This window comes from Pinus tabuliformis, chromosome 1_1, assembly GCF_031772625.1.
Source record: "Pinus tabuliformis cultivar Carrire ecotype Pingquan chromosome 1_1, CPIR1, whole genome shotgun sequence".
Classification (NCBI taxonomy): Eukaryota; Viridiplantae; Streptophyta; class Pinopsida; order Pinales; family Pinaceae; genus Pinus; species Pinus tabuliformis.
The window spans coordinates 573,369,897-573,388,036 of NC_142297.1; the positions used below are offsets into that span (position 1 = coordinate 573,369,897).

General features: G+C 39.9%; 1 pseudogene; it reads right to left on the reverse strand.

Moving 5' to 3' along the window:
* Positions 1-2,579: 2,579 nt before the first annotated feature.
* The window catches only part of LOC149214486 (elongation factor TuB, chloroplastic-like), a 103,249-nt pseudogene continuing 87,688 nt past the window's right edge, over positions 2,580-18,140 (reverse strand).

Sequence of the window (18,140 nt, forward strand, 5' to 3'; positions counted from 1 at the left end):
AGACCTGGGGATCCAATGGTGGTTCATCAGGGGCGGAGTAAAGATCTTTGAAGTGAGTGTGAGCTGCCCGCTTGATTTCTTCGAAGTCCTTAACCACTACATTTTGGTGATGAATTTCTTTAACGGATTTGAATTGCTTGCGGGCTTCAGCTTGCTTGTGGAAGAAGCTGGTATTTTTGTCCCCAGCTTGTAACCAGAGAGCTCTGGATTTCTGCCTCCAGAGTTCTTCTTCTTCCCTGCTTGCTTTGTGAAATTCTTTTTGCAGGTCAATTTCTCTCTGAAGAAGGTCTTGGGTGACAACAGAATTTTCCAAAGATAATTGATGGTCAGCAAGATTGTCCAGGGCCATCTTCCTTTTGGAGGAGGGAGATTTCAGCGTTCTTGCCCACTCCTTGAGTCTTCTTTTGAGCCCCCTCAGCTTTTCTTCCCACACATAGAAGGGGGAACCTTGAACCGGTCTGTTCCAAGCTTCTGAAACCATCTCTTGGAACCCCTCATGCTGAAGCCATAATGAACTGAACCTGAAGGGAATGGGGCCAAGATTTTCATCCGTGGAGAGCTCAAGAATAATGGGATTGTGATCTGAGGTGCTGTTTGGCAGAATTTTGGATGAAGCCATAAGACCACAAGTTAGGAAAGAGGATTGAACCAGAAATCGGTCTAACCGAGCTGCGATATGATTTGGGCCCACCCTTTTGTTGGACCAGGTGAACTTCCCAAATGAGGGCTTGATATCCTCCAGCTCCAATCCCAACATGAGATCTTCAACCCATTCTATTGCTGGGTCCCTGACCGGGGATCCTCCCCTTTTCTCATTTGCAGCAAGAGTGACATTCATATCACCAGCTATAATAATGTTTTCAGGGTTGTTCAACGAGAGATAGGACAAAATCGAGTCCCAGTAGAATTTTTTCTCAAAAGGAAGAACAGGAGCATAAATATTGAACAAACTTACTTGATGGCCGAAGTCTTTATGGAGGAGCTTCGTGAGAATCCAATGGGAGGAGCTATCTTTTTGAATCAGGTCATAGATAGAGCTGTCCCAGAAGGTAGCGATTCCACCGGAGGCGCCTCTTGCACTGACAGCACATCCAATACCTTTACGCCAGAAGGATTTGCTAGCATTGAGGAGGAGATTTTCCTCCAACTTTATCTCCTGGATTAGGAGGATTTCAGGCGAGTACATTCTGACTATATCTTTGAGGGCATCTTATTTTAGCTTGCTGCCTAATCCTCTGCAATTCCAGGAGACGTACTTCATTATTTATTGGCTTGGGGGATTGTGGCTCCTTTTGGAGCCGAGCCCTGCTTGCGCCCAGACCTTGTATTCATCATTCCCTTGAGAGTTTTTTGGGATCCTTGGAGAACATCCCGATAGGTTTTCTCCTCTCTCAGTTTCTTCTTGGATTTTTGACCCCTGGCTGACTTGATAGGGGTGACTTGTGAGCTGTCTGATTCATAGGTTCTTCCTTCTGAGTCTTCATCCGATTCGGAGGCCAGGCTTATGTGTTCTTCATTATCTTTATTTCCTTCATTACCTCCTGAGGTTGGGGGGGTGATTATTTCAGTACCCGTTTCTTTTGCTTCCTTCATTGAGTTTTCAGGTGCTTCTTGAGTCTCGATGGTTTCTGCGTTCCCTCCGGAGGAGGTTCCAACTTTTGGATCTTCATTGGTCTTCAGATTGGACTGCGGCTTCTCCCCTGAACCAGAATTTTTCTTCTCTGATGGTCTTGGGATAGCCTTGCCTCTTTTGATTTCTTTCCATCCTTCCTCGTCCTCCTTAGTCCCGGCCTGGGATTTGGGGCAATTCCGTTGGAAGTGTCCGTGTTCATGACACGTTCTGCATTTGAACGGTAGTTGTTCGTAGTCCAGCTTTTGATAGTGATGCCATTCTCCCACTGTGATTTTAATCGCTTCGGGGAGACCAGCCTCTAAGTCAACTTCCACGCAGATTCTTGCACAAGTGTATTGGCCTTTATTGTCTGCTTTGTCAATGAATCTGCCCAGACCGTTCCCAATCCTTTGCAATGACTGATAGCTCCAGCAGTGGATCGGAAGGTTGGGGAGCCTAACCCAGACTGGAACTTCCTTCGGAACATCTACTGAGGGATCGAAGTCCGGGGTCCATTTATTGAGATACAGACCCTGATTTCCCATGAAATATGGTCCATTCCTGAAAACCAGATCTCGGTCTTCTTTGGTGGTGAACTCGAAAATGAAGAAACCTCTACCTACCGCATAACAGATCACACTGTTCTTCAGCTGAGGCCTCCAGTTGCGTTGAATCCAATCGTCCGTGGTTTTTGTAGAGGGCCAACGCCCCATAAATTGCCCGACCAGTCCTCTATCAGCAAGGGCAAGAGCAATTTTGATCGGCTGATCTTCTTGCAGGGCTATCTCAGGCACTTCCTCAAGTTTTTTAATGAATTTTGGGATATCTGGGGCAGGACGTTTCTTTCCTTTCTGCGTTAATAATCGCCGGAAGGCTTCTTCAGAGGAAAGCGGAGGGGTGGGAGAGGATTCCCCACCCCCAGGATCACCCATGACTGCAGCAAAGGAGCGCAACAAGGGAACTCAGCTCATTCCCCCAGCGCCCCTGCAAATCCGAGAATCCAAGCCTAGAGCCAGAACACAGCGCAGTTAATCGCCCAGCCGGAGGCGCAGCGCAGCAAAGCAAAACGGGACACGGGAAGGGAGCCCGCTCAGACGCCCAGAGGGCCGAGGCCGCCGACACAGTCTCAGAAACCCTAGCAGAGCGATCGCTCGAAAAAGACTCAGTATTGATTGTAATACTAAAAAATAAGTTAATCTTATATAATTATATTGAATAATATCATAACATTAGTAATTTCAAAAACAAAATTTAAATAATCTTAATTTTATTTTTTTACATGTAACATTTCTAGTGAATTTTATCTTTTAATTTTAAACATGACTTAAATTTCAATCACATATTTTGTTTGTTCTAGTGTATTGTTGTAAACTTAATGCATTGTTTTTGTTTTCTGTTCAATTAAATAAAAATAATGACTAACAAATAAGTTAATATTATATGATTATATTAAATAATTCCATAACATTAGCAATTTCAAAAACAAAATTTTATCACTTTTAATTTTATTTTTTTAATATGCATTTTAATATTTCTAATAAATTTTATCTTTTTATTTTAAACCTAACTTAAAATTCCATCTATATTTCTTTTTCTTCTTATGTATTAATATATACTTATGCAATGTTTTTTCTTTCTATTCAATCGAATAAAAATAGTCACTAACAAATATGTTAATTTTATATAATTATATTAAACAATTTCATAATATTAGTGATTTCAAAAAAAAAAAAAAATCAGAATTTGTCAAATATTTGCAAAACAATTCTGATTTCAAGTTGGTTGAAAAGGGATTTTTGATATCGAGTGTTCGGATGTTGTGGGCGAATAGCTAGGGTTTCTAGGTTTCCAGGCTTCTACCGGTCTTGATCGCCATGGAAGGGTGCAAAGGAGGGAGCTCCACTCCCTCCTACAAGCAGGCTATGGCCAACAGAGGTAAGAAACCAATAGAAAATGACAGAGTTCTTTCAGAAGAAAGGAAAAGGAACATTGAAGAGGAGCAAGATTGTACCAAATCAAGGGAGAATAATAGCACAAAAGAAAATGAGGAAGAAGACAAGGAACAGGGAACAAAATACAAAGCACAAAAGGGACCATGTAAACCCAAAGCTGAGATCACACCCAGAGTAGTTTTAAATGATCATGCTCTGCAGGCGCATAGGGACCACATGCGAACATATGCAATCATTTGTAAATTCATGGGATTATGGCCCACTAAAAAAGCTTTACAAACATGGATTAAATACCACTGGAAACCAAAAGGAAGCATAGACCTACATCTTGGGTCAAAGGGATTCTTCACTGTGGTCTTTACAAATATTGAAGATAAAGACAGAGTGTTTGAAGGAGGGCCCTACTTCTATGCAGTAGCAGGCCTCTATATGCGGCCATGGATTATGAATTTTGTCCCAGAGCGTGAGACTTTTACTTCAGTCCCGGTCTGGGTAAGACTCTACTCTCTACCTCTTGATTACTGGCAAACAGAATCGTTATCTACCATAGGAAATAAATTAGGGCATTTTGTCAAAGCTTCTGAGGCCACCAAAAGGGGAAAATACACTTCCTTTGCAAGAATATGTGTGGAGATGGATCTCTCTGGAGCTCTACCGGATGAGGTAATCTTGGAAGTTTTTGATGAAGAATGGGTGAAAACAATAGATTATGAGCATATTCCATTCAGATGTCGCAGATGCCATGAGCATGGGCACCTATTCAGAGACTGCCCTCTCAGTAAAATAGAGAATAAGAGTAAAGCTAACACAATGAAAGATACTGAAAGCTTTCACAAAGTGGTACATAGAGGAAAATGGGGCAAAAGGGGGCCAAAGAAACATCAAACAGAAGGGAAACAGGCCAGTCAGAATAGGTTCCAAGTACTTGAAGAAGAAGAAGTGATAACAAAAGTAGATCAGGCAATGGGAGGAAGTCCAGTGGAGAAGGAGAAAGAAGAAGACCGTGAACAAACACAGGATATTAATAAACAGAAAGAGACTATGATGAGCGGTGCAAAACTAGAGATGGACCAGGAAATGACCCAGAGTGAGATGGAAATGGAGGACCACGAACTACAGGAGATTCTTGATAGAGAACACCTAGATCTGGAAGGGTTCTTGAAATAGGGAACCATGGGAGGGGTAGACTTGTTACCTCAAGAAGAGTTCAATAGAGTACAACAACTGTTCATATGGAAAACTCAGGCTAAAGGGCTGGAGAGGCAAAGAAACAATGAAAGGCAGGGTAACGAAGGTGTGAAAACTATGAAAACCACACCAGGATTAGCACCTAGAAACCCAGGAAAGAAAAGAGGTAGGAAAAAGTAGAACAAGCTATTGATGGAATGTGGAAAGCTAATGATAGATTCAGGTAAGATGAAAGACCTAACCAACTACTCCTTTACAAATCTTTAATAATGAAGTTCACATCTTGGAATATCAGGGGTCTAGGTAGTAAAAGAAAACAAAGATTACTTAGTAATAGAATGAAACAAGCAGCTCCGGATATGATCTTCATCCAGGAAACTAAATGTTCCATTCAAAAAATAAAAGAAATACATAGAAAATGGCTCAATCGATTTGAGTTTCTAGAATTCAAAGCAGAGAATACAACAGGAGGTATACTCACTCTTTAGAACCCCCAAAATATTGGCATAATAGATGCTGAGGCATCTAGGAATTATTTATCAGTGGTTATTCAGCATGTGGGAGATAGGGAGACCTATCTAGTCACGAATGTTTATGGCCCTCAAAGACTGGATGATAAACTTAGGTTTCTAGATTCTCTTGTGGATCTCAGAGACAGACATGCAGGAATACCATGGATCATCGGGGGGGGGGGGACTTCAACATGATCAAATCACTTTCGGAGAAAAAAGGGGGAACCAGAACCCTAAGCAAAGACTCTTTAGCATTTCAAACATTTATAGACAATATGAAGCTAGTTGACACTGATACAAGTACTGGTCTCTTTACTTGGAACAATAAAAGAGGAGGAGAGTCTCAAGTAGCCTCAAAGTTAGACAGATTAATAATCTCAGAGGACCTTATGCTCATTGACAAGGAAATGATAGTGAGAGTTCTCCCCTTTGGAGGCTCAAATCACTGGTCAGTTCAACTAGAGGTTCAGGGCATTGGTACCCCTAGGAATAGACCTTTTAGATTTGAGAATATCTGGCTCACCCACCTAGACTTCATCAGCAATATTGCAAATTGGTGGTCAGAAGATTTGGATATTCAGGGTAAAATAATGTTCCTTCTACACAAAAGATTAAAGCACATCAAGCTCAGGCTCAAAGAATGGAACAAGAATGGATTTGGCAATATTTTTGAAGCAAAAAGATTTGTTGAAGATAAAATGCAGGAACTCAATCAAGCCCTTATCATGGATGGCTTTGATAAAGTCAGAAGTGATCAAGTTGCCAAAAATCATCAAGACTGGGAGAATTTATGTAAACAAGAGGAAATATTTTGGAGACAAAAATCTAGAGTTCAATGGCTCAAAGAAGGAGAGCGAAACAGTAGATTTTTCCATAGATCCACCATGGCGAACAGAGCTCATAACAGGATCTTTTCGATCAAGGACGAGGGAGTGAATCTTCTAAATTCCCATGCGGAAATAAAAGCGGTGTTAGTTCAGCACTTTCGAGGTATAGCAAAGGAAACCATTTCAGATAGAGAGCATTTCATCAGGGACTTAACAAGAAATATACCTAGGTTGGTGTCTAGAGAGGATAATTTCAAGTTTAATAGGCCAGTGACTGAAGAGGAGGTTAGTGAGGTCCTCAAAGAAATGCAGAATGGTAAAGCACCAGGCCCTGATGGTTTCAATGTGGATTTCTTTAAAGCTTGCTGGAATATTGTTAAACAGGATATTCTGAATGTAGTGGAAGATTCCAGGATGAACAAAACTATTTTAAAGGTGCTCAATACCTCCTTCATCTCCCTGATCCCTAAACAGGAGAATGCCCAAACTATAGACATGTTTAGACCCATAGCTTTGTGTAATGTGGTATACAAGATAATATCCAAGGTTGTGGCCAATGGACTCAAACCTCTTCTTCCTACACTAGTTTCTATGGAACAATCTGGTTATGTGGAAGGCAGACAAATTCTCAATAACATCATTCAAGCGCATGAGGTAGTGCACTCATTGAATAGCAATAGGAAGGTTGGAATGATCATTTGCAATTGGACCTAGCCAAAGCTTATGATAAGTTGAATTGGACCTATATCAGGAAAGTTCTTATTGCTTTTGGGTTTGATCATAACTAGGTTAGATGGGTTATGGCCCTGGTTACTTCTTCTAGCTTTTCAATATTGGTTAATGGCTCTCCCTCTGAGACTTTTATTCCTTCAAGAGGCCTCAAGCAGGGAGACCTTTCTCTTCATCCTCATGATGGAAGGACTTGGTCGGCCTATCAAGCATGCAAAAGAAGTTGGTAAGATTAAGGGTCTCCAACTTTCTGAGAATGGACAGGCCTTGACTCATCAACAATTTGTTGATGATACAATGCTACAGGGAATCCCCATGATCAAAGAATCTCTTGCATATAAACAAATCCTGAGTGACTTTGCCATGGCTACAGGTATGGAAGTTAATCTCTCAAAATCTAAGATTTTTTTCTTTAACACCAATATTGCTATTCAGAGGAATATCTCCATAATTCTAGGCTTTCAAAGGGATGTCCTCCCTTCAAAATATTTGGGAGTTCCTCTAGTTGCTAAACCTTTGCACAAGAACATTTGGGAGCCGGTGATTAATAAGATGCAGGATAAAATCAGGAAATGGACTATTAGATCTTTAAACTTGGCTGGTAGGTCGGTGCTTACAAACGCTGTTCTTCAATCAATCCCAGTTTTCATGCTATTAGCACTCCCAGCACCAAAAGGAGTCTTGTAACAACTCAGAACCATCCAAAGAGACTTTCTTTGGGGTAAGGGGGAGGAAAGAAAGAAATGGGCCTTGGTAGCCTGGGAAAAAATCTGCAAACCTAAAAACCATGGGGGTCTTGGATTGGATGATCCGGAGATTCTACGCAAGGTTTTAGGGGCAAAATTATGGTGGCAATGGGTAAAAGACCCAAAGGCTCAGTGGGCTAGTATCTTGAAAGAAAAATATGCCAGCACTTGGCAAAATAATGATCACATAAGGATGTCTGGAAGTATAAAGGGCTCTCACATCTGGAATAAGGCCTGGGAGAATAGAGGCTTAGTACAAAAAAACAACTTTTGGGAAATTAGAGAGGGAGATCTCGCTTTATTTTTGGAGGATAAATGGCAACAAGAACCTATACTGTTAAAAGAGGACTTCTTGGACCTCAAGAAAGAGACAGATACCAAAGGGTTATCTAAGGTAAAAGATTTTTGGGATCAAACCAACAATGCAGGAAAATGGAGAACCTGGAGGAACATTGATTACAGGGATGACAGCCCCCTGAAAGCAAAAGTAGAGGCACTTAAGAAAATGTTGGAACAAAGGAAGATTTTAGTGATAGGGGGGCATGACCAACTTAGATGGGGCAACAATAATGAGGGTACCTTTAATCTTAAGGAGGCAAAATGCATTCTCCTTGAGCTGGATTCCCATGTTCTGGATAGGATTTGGCAGAACCTATGGAGGCATCAAGGTTGGATGAAGATTAAACTCTTCATGTGGCTGGTTCATCATAAGAAAATTTTGACTTGGGATAACATTCGGAAGAGGGGTGTTCTAGGGCCTTCCAGATGCCAGCTCTGTGAAGCCAAGGAGGAAATAATGGAGCACCTTCTCAATAGTTTCATTTTCACCTCTAGGTTGTGGGATACTTTTGCCACCATTTTCCAACAGACTGACAGGGACAAAGGGAGTATTATCAATACCCTAAACAATTGGAGACGAAACTTTTCTGATTATGAATTTCTTGGCTCAGCTTGGGCTCTTACACCAAGCTTCATTATATGGAATGTCTGGAAAGAAAGGAACAATAGAATCTTAAAAAATGAAAAGAGACCCTCCCAAATCTTTTTTGAGCAGATCTTAAAACAGCTTAAGGAGACGGTTGGAACTACAGTGTGAAATCCCCCTAAGAATCCACCTTCAGAAGCTGAAATGTGGATTCTCCATCAGCTGGGTATGCAGGGGCTTATTCCTCAGGGCCTGGATAGGAAGGTAATGAAAATGGATACTGAGCAGGATTTTTGGCATCCTCCCCCTCAGGGTTTTTTGAAATACAACATTGATGGGGCTTCAAAAGGCAACCTGGGTACTGCTGGCTTTGGAGGGGTGTTAAGGGATGAAGACGGAAGTATTCTTTTCATCTTCCATTTCCATTTAGGAAGAGCCACTAACAATATGGCAGAATTAATGGCTCTGGAGCAATGTTTAGATTTCCTGGAGCAGGATAATTGCCAAAATGTGATTGTCGAAGCTGATTCTGAGTTAATCATTAACTCGGTTAAGAGAATCAATTGTGGCACGGCACTGAAAAAAGTCTCCCAACACTGAGGCTGATCCAAGTTTTCCAACGGATTCAGCTTCACCTCCAGTGCCTTCGTACAGTAAGTTTTAACCATGTGTGAAGAACGGCTAATAAACTGGCAGATATTCTGGCTAATCAAGGTGTGATCTGTACCGAAAGCAGGGTTGCGATGGGTTGGCAAGAGATGCCTCATAATAGACTAAAGGCGCATTGTCACGACCAGGCGGATGAAGATAGGATGGTGTTTCGAAACAGAGCCATGGAGGCGGGGTCTAGATGACTTGGATTCATTATGAATTGCTATTTTTTCACAGTCTGGTCTTTTGTGGGATGTAGGCCACGGTCGGCCTCCACAACCCTGGTAAGTACAAACATAGAGGCTCCAGGTGGAAGCTACACGACAGAATCTGTTTATCGGATGGTCGACCTAATGGATGGAGTATCATCTTACATTGGTTCATGTACAGGCGTAGAGGAGATGGTGTGAGGGGCTGGAATCCTGGCTTTCTCGACAGCCTTAATACCCTCGGTTTTCTTTCTATGGACGCAAAACCGCTCTCGTGGTGGTATATGGTTTATCGCAAGCCTTCCAAGCGGGATGCGGTTTTTACAAAATGGAAGCGATTCCAGTCACCAAGCTACACGTGGCATAGGGAGGGATAGATTACCACTCTCATCACGCACTAATGTTTGGTGCTATAGACCCGTGTGATATGATCCTCAACCGTCAGATTAAGCAAGGCGGATCTATGGTGAGGAACGAACGAGCATGTTGGTGGGTCCAGGTCATTAAGCGCCATGCTTCTAAGTATTGCGAAATCCTCCACTACCGTTGGATAGGGCGAGGAGATTCGACGGTTGAGATTAAGGAGGCAAGTCCGGATGAGGATTATATTTAGTGCTGGTTTTATTTCATGGCAGAAACCGATGATTTTTGCATGTTCTACAGATCGTACGACCTCAACATTGTCTGTCTTTTGAGGGTATTGAGGTTCTGTTTGTAGGGTATGGGGTTTTTGCCTTTAGCTCGTTGCCCTTGGCAATAAGAGAATAGTTTTTCCTTGGTCCACAATTCCTTGCGAACTGTTGTATTTTATGTAATTCATTTTCTGATATAATGAAATAGAAAGTACGACTCTTGCTTTAGCAAAAAAAAAAAACAAAATTAAATCAATCTTAATTTTATTTTTTATATTTATTTCAATGTTTCCACTAAAATTTATTCAATCATATATTTCTTTTTTTTCTCATACATATATATATATATATTAAAATACAATATATAAACTATTATAAACATTAACTTGTAAATTAAAAAAAAAACTATTTTATAAATAATATTTCCTATAGCTTTAGGGACATTTTACTTGTTTATGAATGTATATATTCCAATTAAGAAAACTCATTTTCCATTTCATATTTTAAAATTATTTTCTAAAGTTATTTTTATACACTTTTTTAGGTTTTAATTACCTTTTATGATATTCAATTATTTTACAATTAATTTTTAAAGTTATTTTTATATAATTTCTTAGGTTTTAATTACTTTTTATGATATTGAATTTTTTTTTATATATGTTAAGTTATTACTTTATAAAAGATATTTCCTTACTACATATTTTTTTAATATATTTTAAAATTATTTTGTAATTGATGTTTTTAAATTATATATATAATTTATTTATAAAAATATTGTTTCTGCTGTGAGGGGTGGATCACTGTAAAGCTATTTTTATTTCCGATTAAATTTTAATATTTTTTTAGAAACAATATTTATTAAATTATTAAAAATATTATGCATGACATAAATAAATCAAGAACCATAAGACAAATCACATGAGAAACACATAAGACACATATTTTTAAGGTGGAAATCCATAAAGGGAGAAAACCACCATCCTTCTTCTTCTTCTCTACTTAAATATTTCTTTACATATGTTCACTGGAACTAATTAGTAGGAAGCACCCATTCCCTTGAAAATTTGTGTTGGCATGCACTAGTAGGAAGCACCTATTCCCTTACAAAGTTTCATTGGCACCCACTAGCAGGAAGCACCCACTCTCTTGCATAGTTTCATTACCACCCACTAGCATGAAGCACCTACTCCCTCATATCGGTTTGCTCACACCAACTAGCTAGAGGCACCGACGACCAAAATTAATGTGGACCTCTGTTTCATCCATTTTCAAACTAGATCCACTTCTTTTAGCATAACTTTTAAATAACAAAAAAATCCTTTAGAAAATTTCTTCTTTAATCAGAAACACAATAGTAACTTCATAATCTCACTCTTTCATCAGAAAAACCTTCATCAATAATTATTAGACCAATGTTGGTCCTCTTGTAATTGGCATGCACACATCCCTACAACATAAAGTCTAAAAAGTAGAATCCTCAACATATCTTATAATACGATCCATGGCAACAAGTCTATAGTTTCAAAAGTTCTTCAATGCACTAACTCTTAGCAGCAAAACATTATCCATACCATTATAACTAGAGTACTAAATGTTTCTCAGAATCCTTGATACCCAACTTTGTGTGAAGGGTATGAAAAAAATTGGTAAAATCTGACATGTCTTGGTCCCTTCCCTACTGCAACGTGGTCCACTTTATGTATTTATCCTCATAGCTCCCGACAAGGTATTACTGCTCTTTGATGGTGTCCTAGAATGAATTCCAAGTGGGTGCAGCCAATAATAATGAGGGTGTACTTTCATCCTTCTTCTTAGAATAGGTTTCCCACCAGTCATTGATGTGGGGGACGACTTTGAGAAGTGCAAAAGTAATCTTCTCTCGACTCGAAAAATCATGATCACAAAAATATCCTTCTATCAGATTTAACCATTTATCTATGGCGTTTGCATCTGTCTGACCCTCAGATATGGGTATATCAAAGTTAACTTGTACCTTAAAGGGTGTGGCACTTCTAGAGTAGCTACTGGAAGGAGAGGCGTTGCCCTTATGTAGCCATTAAAGGATCTGGGCAAAGTTGTCTATCATCACATTCCCCTATTGCTTGAGGGCTTCTTCAAGAAATATTTTGAAAGGATCTCCTGCCCCCTCATCTTTCTTCTCTTTCACCATGTGAGGTTGTCAGGATTTGCGAGGTTGTTCTTGCAAAGGTTTGACCAGTTTGAGCCCTAACTCCTTATATCTCGACCTCGTTGGGGACATGCAAAGGAAAACATAGAAAGAGCAGACTGCTCTGGTACCACTAATCCGAACTTAGATGGGAACACAAAAAATTATATATATAACCATAAATATAGAGATGTAGTAGAAATAACACTTCATTTCATTAATATCAAATGATGAAATATGCTTACAAACAGAATGGAAATAAGACTAGCTCGAACAATGGTATCTTATCTCTAAGAAGAGATGTGGCGGTAACATGTCTCTTAACTGTGTTACAATGAGGCTCAAAGGTTGTTTATTATCCATAAACAATGGGAAACCTCAAACATTCAAAAACCTGACCCTAGGAGACGGTGCGCTAAAACTATGGGCTCCGTTTGGGTAAATTGGTACATCAACTTCCTCAGGTCGTAACTTTGGCACACAATCTCCATTTCATGCACATAATACCTCATTAGAAATATCTATATGAGAACTACAACTTTCGACTATCACACCTTAAACTATATCCAATATTTGCCCCATTTTTCCTTAAAAATACATCGTTTAGGGCCTCAAAATGGCTCTAGAAGTTGAGTACCCGAAAAACTGCCAAAAATAGTAAATTGTGCTATAATTAAGGAAATTGAAATATTGAAAGAGACCGTGGTGGGGGTCCAAGTGGAATAGGTGCGTGGCTACCAAAATCCATTTGGATCATCATTCGAGTTGAATTTTTGATCCCTAATGTCATCTACAGTGGAATTTTTTAGTGATTCTTCATCTCATGATTTTATAGAAGAAATTTTGCCATCCGAAGGGCAAAGCTCTCTAGGGCTTCATCATTATGGGGGTTTAGAGAAACAAATTTGGGATTATGTGAAGCCTCTCCTAGATGAGAACATGATACCCTCCCCGATGACACACTGCTTCCTTGAACAATGTTTAAACCCTAGTTTATCATTTGGACTGGTAGCAAAGGACCCTAAGCGGATCAAAATAGTGGAGATAACCGAGTAGATTTTAGGTCTTGACTTATCTATAGATAAAAATTTGCAAGATAGAATTCAAAATTCGAGGTGCGGTGTAGAACAGAATGGTAGAAATCTGGAGGAGTCTGCGAAAACCCATGAGGGTATAGCTACGGCTCTACACTCTGGATTTTTTGTTAGAATCACTGCGGGTGTTCCTTCAACTTGTTGGGACGAGATTAGGGTTAGTGAAGTTTAAGGAAACCCTAACCCTCCCCTGGAGTTTGTGGATGAGGGTTTTCATAAGAAAAATAAGAAAAGATAAAAGTATAGTAAGGTAAAAGCATGAGGGAGCTTGGTGGTTGTTATAGCTCCAAATCTCACTCTTGATGTTTGTGATGTTGCATTCATGGCCTAGGGAAAACCCCTCCTTCCATACTTGGTCCAAATATTCAAAAAACAGTGTTTTACTCCCTATACGCGACATTTCCCAGGTGATAAACGCGTGTGTATGCGGGTCTCTGTATACCCAAACCGTGTATATGTCTTAAAACACTTAAAAAAAATAAAACTTCTTAATTTCAGGCGGAGATCGCGGGTTTTACCTGTTGATTAGCTATTAGTGCCCGTGGCCCAACTGTTCCCAACGAATTCCCAACTAAAAAACTACTTTGGGAGAAGTATAAAAGGCTTCAATGGGAAGGCCTAAAGGAGGAGAGAATATAGAGAAAGATCACTCTGCTGAGATTATCCCTGACCAGGTCTGAAGATCCTTGTGCTTCCAGCACTTCCCCCATTTGCAGGAAACCCTTGTTTCCTTGTGCTATGATGTCTTTCTACTACTTGAGATATCTTGGAGTAAGTCTTGGAAGGAGTTTGTTGAAGTCTTGAGACTGGATGAATCCGGAGGACGGTTCCACTTGGAGCCTGCGAAAGGAAGACTCAAGTGAAATTATTCCTTTCTGTACTTTAGTTATCTATAATAAAAGAAACACTTGTCTTGTTCCTGATATAAATCTTCTTCATGTTTATGATATCAATGTTATGATTCATATATGAATGATTGTTTTTTGCATAACTAACTACCTTTCAGTATGCTATGAAGATGATTTCTTTATGATGCTTGGTCAATATACTGTTGTACTTTCTGGAATTTTTTGTTTTGCAGGTTGAAGGACTAAAAGGAACTCCAAGAGGGTTTGGAACCTAACTGGATCTTCTTGAACGAAGGACCCCCAGGTGCACCCCTTTTCGCGTAGTTTGTTTATATTAGCATCATGGCTGCGTGGAATGTGTGTTTCTCTTTGTAGATAACCTCCGATCTGCTAGGGTATCAACCCAAGACACTAGGGGAATTTACCCCTTAACAGAATTGGCGACTCCACTGGGGAAAACAGTATTGTTGTTCTTAGTTTGGGTTTGTTCAAGCCAATCAGGGCTCAGCTTTTTATTTGCTTGCTGTCACTGTGTAGTCTGTTCCTGTAGGAACTTGAATTGTAAGCTTGATCAGTTTCTTTAGACTGTTTTTTTTTCTTGAAGTCTGTTATATACGCTATTTTTCTTGTTTACAGAAGCATATGTATGCATGTTTCGTCAAGCTAACTCGCGTATACACGTTTTTCCTTGACCTTAATTGCGTATACACACCGCTGTGCACTAACACAGTCACGTATATCCTAAAATTTTCAAGATTTTTCAAATGTTTTTTCTGAAGATCTGTCTGCTGGTCTAAATATGTCCTGAAAAGTTACTTTTCTATGTCAGTCTTTATTTTTACAACGAGTACGTGATTTCAAACTCTCTTCGGTTGTGAGAAGTGTGGGTCTTGTTTTGTTTTGTTGCAAGCGTCATCGTTTTTGTTTAAGCACACAAGATTTCTTGCTGGGAATCTTGGTTGCTCTGATTCTTCAGGGCAGGGAGGTTGATCTCAATCTTTGTGTCAAATCTTGTTTAGGTGACCTTTTTGTTTGCGTGTCAAAACTACATCTTTGTGACCATCTACTTTTCTTGCTTTCCGAAAGTTGTTGATTGACACTTTCTTGAAAGTTGTCTTTTTGATCTTTTGGTCTTTGTTGCCAAGCTCTTATCGCTGCTTTTGATTGTTAAGAGCATCTTGAAACACATTTTTTTTGTTGAGTTTTCATCCATTTTGTGTTGTCAACTTGCAAAGTGTTTTTTTGCCTATTCTTCAATCATAAAGTTTCAGTCTTGTTGAGAGAACTTTTGAAAAGATGTTTTTGTTTTTTCTTTTGAAGAAAACTCCTTGAAAACTTGGTTTTTCTTTCTTGAACTTTGTTTTGATTTAGTTTCTTTTTGTGAATGAAAGTGCATTTTTTGTTTGTCTTGAAACTTGCTTTTAGTGTAGAGATGAAAATGAGCATTAGTAACTCATATTCCATCTAAACATTTTAAGTGGAAAATTAATATTGATAAACAAGTTACTTTCATTTCTTGATTTAGAGTAGTCTTAAGTCTTGCATCAGCATGTACTCATTGCATTAGGATAAATTTGTGCATCTTTTTAGGACATCCATAGTTTTGTTAACTTTTGTGAGTGTGAAGCTTGAGTAAAAGAAAAAAAAAGAAAAATTTGTTGCTTTCTTTGAAGTTCCTCTGAACCTAGTAGAAATTTCTTTCATCGAAGAACAAAACGAGTGCATTTGCATATAGTTTGGTTTTTATTAATTTCTTTTGCATCAAAACACCACAAGTTTCATTTCCGTATATCCCTTGACTTAAAGAACAACCCATTTAAAAAACAAGCGCTAATTAAAATACACTAAAACTTTTTTATAATTGCCAAGTTAGACACACCAACAAGTTTTAGTATATTTTAGGGCCTTGGATTAGGCGAGTGGAGAGAAAACTCTCCAAGGCCATTTAAACTGTTAAACATAGGAGTCTGAATAGTGAGTGAAAATCCAATAGCGTTAGGGAGACCAGGAAAGCTCTGGATCTGGGAGTTAAGCATGAGGGTTTTTGAAGATAAGGAAGAGAGATACCCCCTCTCCTACTTGTTGGATCTTACCTCAAGACTGTTTTGCCTGGCTTCTGATATGAGTTGGTAACCTTAGTTGCTTCTCCTAGGGATCTACATAGGTGGCTGCAGATAGGAATCCTGTGGCACCTAAGGTTGATGTTGTATCACTCTCAATAGTACTACTGGAGGGCACCATTGCGAAGCTTGGGGTCTTGCACCGGCACAAGCTGTTGTTAGGAGGTTAGCGTAACTTCCTTTGTTACCTTCACTAGTAGGACTGGGCCGTCATTATCCCAGACTATCTTCAGAAGGCCCCTTACTTCACTTTCTTGTATTTTGGTGTCCAGTCCTCATCACCTGGAGCGGAAATACTCGAAAGTTGTTTGACTGGATGATATATTTTAGGGAATTTTTAGTGTGTTCTCTGTGCTCTTAGTTGGCCTAGTTTTCATTTTTTCTTGATTCTTTAGCTAGAACTTAATAAAAAATTCAAAGTGGTTGACTGATCACCTAGACGGTCTCGAAGACTTCGTGGTCTTTCACCACCAAGTTTAGAGCTTTCTCCTAGAAGGCGCAGAGGTAATACTGCCACTGGGTTTCATCCCGTGGCAGTTGATGCATCAGGGATTGATCCTCCTCTTAGGGACATTAGTGTTCAAGAAACCCTGGTACTTCCGCAGAACAAGAGAGGAACACTCTAGTTCTTTCTCGAGTTCTCTTTCAATCGGAAGATAACATAGAGGTAGAAGAATTTCAAGAGTCGCTAGCGGCTCCAAATTCTCCCCTACCTTCTAGCTATCTAGAAGTATTACAATACGTTGGGTCTCCGACACATAGACCGTCAAGTCCAAGTCATATTACGCACTTGCCATCGATGGCTACTACTGGAAGCATGGCTTCTACCACAAGTGCTACAACTATGTAGACTCCAACATCAGTACAAGGGGGAGGAACTATTTCCATCCCCTCTGCATCTTTATTTGGGTCTTTTTCTAGCACATCTTTAGTTGGGTCTACCTCCATTCCTTCTACAAGTGGAAATTCCCAAGCCAATGCTTTTAGTATTGGATTCTTCCCGTTTGGTACCTATTCACAGGGTATTCCGTCAATTCCATTTAGTGCCTCCACATCCATAATGGGTGGGTCGGCTTCATTTCAGGGTTTTCCTTTTGGAAGTGGTCATATACCACATTCCAACCTGACAATAGGATCTATGCCTTTTTCCGCTACAGGACAAAGCAATAATCCCTTTCAAGGTTGGACTAACCCTGTAGTTAGTGGCATGGGAACTGGGAATCTGTTTTTCGGCCAATAAGGGAATAGGCCATACTCCACAGTTAATGCGTTTCAAAGTATTCCTCCCTTAGCTTCTACTTGGAATTCTTATCAGGTGTTATCAACTCCTTATAATCCTTTAGGAGGGAGCTTCGCTGGTTATGGAGGTATTTCGGCCGGAGTTGGTCAAACTCTGAGTTTTGCTAGATCACAAGGTCTGCCTTTTGGTTCAGCTGGTTCTGCGGGTTACTTCGGGCAGCCTAGTGCCTTCCAAAATCCAGGCCAATCTTTTTAGAACTTTTGAAACTCCACCCACTCTGGGTGGAATCCCCAAGGTCCTCATAGGCTTCCTTTTTTGGCAACGTTGAACTTGCCAGATCTCACGAAATTAATAAACGATCCAATCAAATACAATTCGGCCTGGCCTCCGGTCCTAACCAAACTCCCTTTAGACATTCCAAAGTTCGAGGGAAAGGGCGGTGAAGACCTGGGTGACCACATTAACCACGTTCCATTTGTGGTGCTCATCAAACTCCCTTATTGATGATTCGATTAGGTTGAGACTTTTTCAACGCACCTTGACTGGTAATGTGGCCAAGTGGTATATAGAGTTGCCAGGGGCAAATTTACATCTTTCGCCGACTTAGCTAATATTTTCTTAAATCATTTCCAGTTGCCCGTCCGTTATGATGCCAGAACTGGACTTCTGGCCAATATCCGTCAGGATA